Source organism: Fistularia commersonii, chromosome 11, assembly GCF_037954325.1.
Source record: "Fistularia commersonii isolate RoL2024-O1a breed Wild chromosome 11, RoL_Fcom_v1.0, whole genome shotgun sequence".
Lineage (NCBI taxonomy): Eukaryota > Metazoa > Chordata > Actinopteri > Syngnathiformes > Fistulariidae > Fistularia > Fistularia commersonii.
This window is the reverse complement of record NC_141294.1, coordinates 8,450,617-8,456,261: the sequence shown is the minus strand read 5'-3', so window position 1 is coordinate 8,456,261 and position 5,645 is coordinate 8,450,617.

Below are 5,645 nucleotides of genomic sequence, written 5' to 3'. Positions count from 1 at the left end.
CCAAAGAGAGAGAGAGCGTGAGAGAGAGAGAAAGAGAGTGAGAGGGTGCGAGAAAAAATACCAGGCAGAAAGAAGGGGTGGGTAAGGAGACAAGCCCCCCCTCCCAGCCCCCCCGACAGCAGGGACTTCTCCTCAGCCTCTGCCAGTAGATTCCAGCCATCCTCATTGCACGGAGGAGGGCTGCAGCTGAGTAGAAGGTACCTTCCTATGGTTTACTTCTTTACTTATAATGTGGAGTGCAGGAGAAAGGGAAAAAAGGAGAGGAAGGTCTAATTTTTCTTTTCAGAGAAGTCATTGCTCTATCTATCTATCTATCTATCTATCTATCTATCTATCTATCTATCTATCTATCTATCTATCTATCTATCTATCTATCTATCTATCTATCTATCTATCTATCTATCTATCTATCTACCTATCTATCTATCTATCTATCTATCTATCTATCTATCTATCTATCTATCTATCTATCTATCTATCTACTTAACTCATAAACCTTGCTGTCCTCACCATGCCGTGTGTCACATGGTTTAATATCCCATGGATTAATAATAATAATAATAAAAGTTGCATTGGATTTTATTATTATATATATATATTTTTTTTTACTTTCTCGAATTGAGAGATCAAATACTGTGCATGTTAAGGCTTTACAGCAACAAACATTCTTCTTCTTCTTTCCTGTTCTCCCATTATGACTGAATCGCCACCAATACAAGAGATTTTAGATATTTTCATAGGTTTATAGGTATATTTTTAAGGTTTTGCTGTGTAAAATGTGTTATGTGTGTCTATTCATGTGTGCGTATGCGCATGCGTGTGCGTGTGTGTGTGAATGCATATACATACAAAAAAATCGAGACAACCTTGTGGCAAAAAGGATGAGTTTAAAAACAGCCTTGTGATGAAGAGCAGTGTGATTTTTTCAGTAACATTGAGGCCATTCCAAAGGTAGTACTATGACACTGTACTATATACAGTCTGTGTGTGTGTGTGTGTGTGTGTGTGTGTGTGTGTGTGTGTGTGTGTGTGTGTGTGTGTTCTGTGTGTGTGTGGTGAAAGCATAGCTGTCATGTGACCTGCACTTGAACACATCAGTGACATCCAATCAGTCATTCATTTGCATTCACCTAAGACTGCAGTGAGAGTTACGAGTCTTGGGTTAGATTCTTTTTATCGTGCATTTATTCAAATGGGAATTGATTGGTTGTGCACGGCGAGCATTACAGAGAAACACAATTATTTGACAATTGTCACCTGTCTTCTATCGATGTTTTCTTCTTTCAGTTATCTTCCCAGACGTCCCTCTTTGGGAAAGTGAGCAAAGACCCCTGCAGTCTTCAAGGCTCCACGATGTGATAGACTGAATCAAACTGCTACAGATTTATGTCCAGGCATATATTCCTCTTGATATTTCTGGTTCGTAACATTTGAGCATTTTTTGGCTAATGGGAAGAGTCTTTTGTCAGTAAGAATTAACACTCTCCTGGTTCTAACCGCAAAACCTGCAGCTATAGAGGCTGTTGCTGTTTCACTCTCACACACAAAAACAAGTCTGAATGCAGTCTCTTCCACTTTGCAGTAAAGTTCATTTTCAGAGTTGGTATTTTGTAGGCCTCAGCCTTTCTTCATCATGCGTGTGCCTGCAGATAATTGGATCTGGACTTTAAAAAAGTTGTGTTGTCAAAGAGTGGGGATTACTCATAACTTTGTTGTTTGTTCAGATGAAAACCCTGCTTTTATACTTATGAAAGAAACCGCTGGTCTCTAGTCCTGCAGCCACAACACACCCAAAAGTGGGCTGCAGGAAAAAAAGGTCAAACTCTTTTGGCCCCTATTCCTTGGAGCAGAGTGCCTCACGTGGACAATTTCTTCATTCTAAACCCAAACCTGAAACATGTCTGGAGTTCAGCTGAGTTTGAATGAACTCTGGATCCTGAAACATGTCTGGAGTTCAACTGAGTTTGAATGAACTCTGGATCATCCAAGATATTAATGTATAATAATAATAACAGCTACTCACAGGACATTGAGGATGAGAAGGGTGAGAAAATATATGAAAACTGTAAAAAGATTTATAATTCTGAATCAGGAAAACAGTGTTCTTAATGAGAAGATGTTTGTTTCCAATCATCTTTATAACTGTTATTTTCAAAAATGAGAACAATGCTGTTCCTCATTTAAAGTTGGTGATGTAACTAGCTCTGTAAAGTACTTATTTCATTTTTTACTTCTTTTTTTTTGTTTGTTGAAAATTATACAAAATTAAATTACAGTCCTGGTTTCAAGTGGATTAAGTATTTACCTAAGGAAAATACGATCAATGTCAATGTTATATATAGAATTTCACATATTTTAAACTGTAAATGTTGTTCCAGTTAAATCGGAGAGCCAGTTATTGATGAGAGGATTGTACACACAGACGTGTCAATGTATGGACTGAGGTGGGCAGTCTATTGACTGGCAGGACTGACAGCAAATCCCAGGATGTTTACAGAAGCATGGATACGGACAAAACATCGAACACCGAATCAAATTGGCTAAAACATGAATTGGCATTGGTCACACGGAGCACACTGGCCCAAAACAAAGGCCTTTTCCCACAGATTTGAGAGGTGGCTGTAAAACCGTGGGGAATTTTTGTTTTAAGGAATACAGCCAATACAGAATGACCTGATAATAAATCTTCTATTTCGGTCCAATAAAAAAATTTGATGTCTAGACATTCTATTTTTTACTTTATTTAATACCTAATCATGCTAAACTTGATGGGAGATGGCGTGACACCCGTCTTACGAGCGGCACAAGCCAAAGAGTAGACCTTGAAGTTAAATCATAGTTTTTTGGGGGATGGGTTTGGCCTCAGGTAATGCTGAGAAACTCTCAGTGCAAACCCGGAGATGCTTACTTTGACACATTTTGTTGGATTCACAGAGGGTGTAAAACACCAATTGCCCGGGGAAGATTATTGCACTGCCATAAAACCACAGACAATATCAATGATAGAGTCTTCAAGACTGAACACAACATCGCCTATTTAATGTTAATACATAATATTTAATTTGAAGCCACAGAGAACTTAGGCGTTTGGAATACAGTGTACAAGGACAACTCCCGGCAGGGTTGGGGGTCTAAATGGGGGCTACGGTAAATAAAGTTATTCATTAAGGCAGCATTTTGTGAGTTCTTTCCCAGTTTCACCAAATAGTTTGGACAGCCAGCGTGCACACTGCAAATACCGCGTTTTATTGCAAGTGACATCAGCAATAAATGCGCAATAGTACTTTCAAGGCCAACCGGAAGTTAACACTACAACTCAGGAATTCGACAGAACTGTGAGGAAACCCCGAAGAAATGATTTCCAGTCACTTCATGTGATTTACAAACAGTGTTCCATTTCTCTTTCCATTGCTGCCACTTGTGCTTTAACCCTCATATTATGTTAAGGGTCAATTTGACCCATCTCACCCATTGACCCTTAACATAATATAGGGTTAAATATGTCTTGAGGGACACGAGGGGACCCCTTGTACTTTCTGAAACTCCCTGTTCAAACTGTTTGTGGTAATAGTACAGTCAACACTAAAGATGATTCCATTATATAAAAAATACCATATATACCGAAAAGATTTCAAAAGTTGGTACTTTTTGTCGTTGATGGCTTTTCGGACAATATTTCTAAATCATTGCATGGAGGTACATCTATACAGCCTGGGTCTGGGTAGCGTTACGGCAAATAATAAAATCCGTTCGGCGGTGGGAAATTTCTCTCTCTTTTCCCCTTTGATCAAATCGGCCGAGGGGAATAGTGAGAGTTCTATGCAATACTTTCGACCCCGTGCACGGAGAGGCTGACAATGTCCTCAGTTGTGTGTGTGAGTGCTCAGGGGGAGGTGGGGGGCAGTTTGTTGTTTTCACTGAAACATATTTCAGCTGAAAAGCTTTGATTCATATTTAATATAATATTCAAAACAAAGAAGCATCTCCTGGAATGAATGTATGCAGTTAAGTTGAGCTTCATTCATTGGGTGTCTGGGTTCTCCATATCTAGAGGCGTCTCCTTGTGGAGATCCTGTTTTCTCTACGTCAGAAGTAATCACCTGAGCTAGTCAGAGTGTCTGATATCCTGGGAACATCCGGGGACATTTTTGCATGAAGCTGAAGAATCGTTCTCAATCATCTGAGGAGCCTCTGAGCGGCTTTTGAAATGCTGGAGATTAATGTTAGTTTGGAAAGTAATGTCACGGGAAGGATTGAGACACGTCTTCGCCTCCTTTTGTCCCCAAAAACTTCCCACCAGCAAGCCGCTTTTCCAATTTATAATACATTTTATTTATCTCAAACCTGCAGCAGAACGATTTTTTTTTTTTTATATGTGCAAATTAATTAAAACTAGAGGTATTAACTCTGGATACACTTTTCTTGTATCCAAGTCAGTCAGACATTTAAGACAGTTGTTTTTTTAGTTGTTTTTACTCTATTTGCTTTACGTGTGTGTTTGTGTGTTCGACGGCTGAACAATTATACGGCTTTTACGTTTACGTGCACTTGATTTTTCTCCGTTCTTCGTCTTGGCTGTATTTACGTGTCAGCGGATAATGAGCAGATCGCCATGAGGATAACCCATTTGACATTGTGCCATCGTGGGATTCTGAAAATTTGAATTTCTTTTTTTCAAACTCATTCTTTACCCGGGGCGAAAACCTTAATTGCTGATCCGGAGGGTGGCTCTTGTTTTCTTTTATCCTTAAACAGAAAGGCCATTGATGTCACAGGGTGACGTAAAAATACCAAGAATTTAGCTTCCTGTTGGCATCTTTCATGTGGGGACTCACTGTACATTCCTAATTACTTTATCTCTTGAAGTGATTGAGTAGTTTCTTCAAAATCATTTCCTTAGAATCGATGAGAAGAACACCTGTTTTCTCCCGTTTTGGTCATTAATGAAATGTTTCGCTTTAGGGTATTTTTAAACAAGGAAAACCCCCATCTGATTTTTATCCTCTTTTAAATCAATTTGTTTTTGTTTTCCGCAGCACAACAAACTAAAATCTCCCCAGTGATCTGTTGCAGCCTATTTGTTTCCTTTGGAATGACTGAGTCTTGCAAACCGTCGACATCCTTTTCACTTCCAAACTGCTTGCTGGGTGACAGTACTTTTATCACCAGAAAAGAAAAGCACTTGCTTTCATCCTCCAACTCAGTTTCTTACAATTGCGTGTGTTTTAACCGGTTAGTGAAAAAACTTACTTATGTGTTGTTTTTTTTCCCCTTTTTTAGCTTCCTTTATTATTTTACGTGCATGTCCCCTTTATACCTGGTATCACTTGAAGGTCTTCTAACACTTATTTTCCAACAGTTATTGCTGTGTCTGTGCAGCAAGTGAAACGTGAAAACAGCACTTCAAACACCTCCTGCACTCCATTCCAACGTTTTTCAAACATACTCAAGCATTATTTAATGAAATATGACAGTACACTGTAGTGTCATGTTTATACCTCATGCCTATGTTTCAAAATTGTCAGTTTTTTCTTTGTAGCTAAACCATCATATTATTTACATATGTATCATGTCCATTCCATTCTGTATGTGTATAGGCACACATAGAGCAGACCTGGGCATTTTATAGCCAGCGGGCCACATCC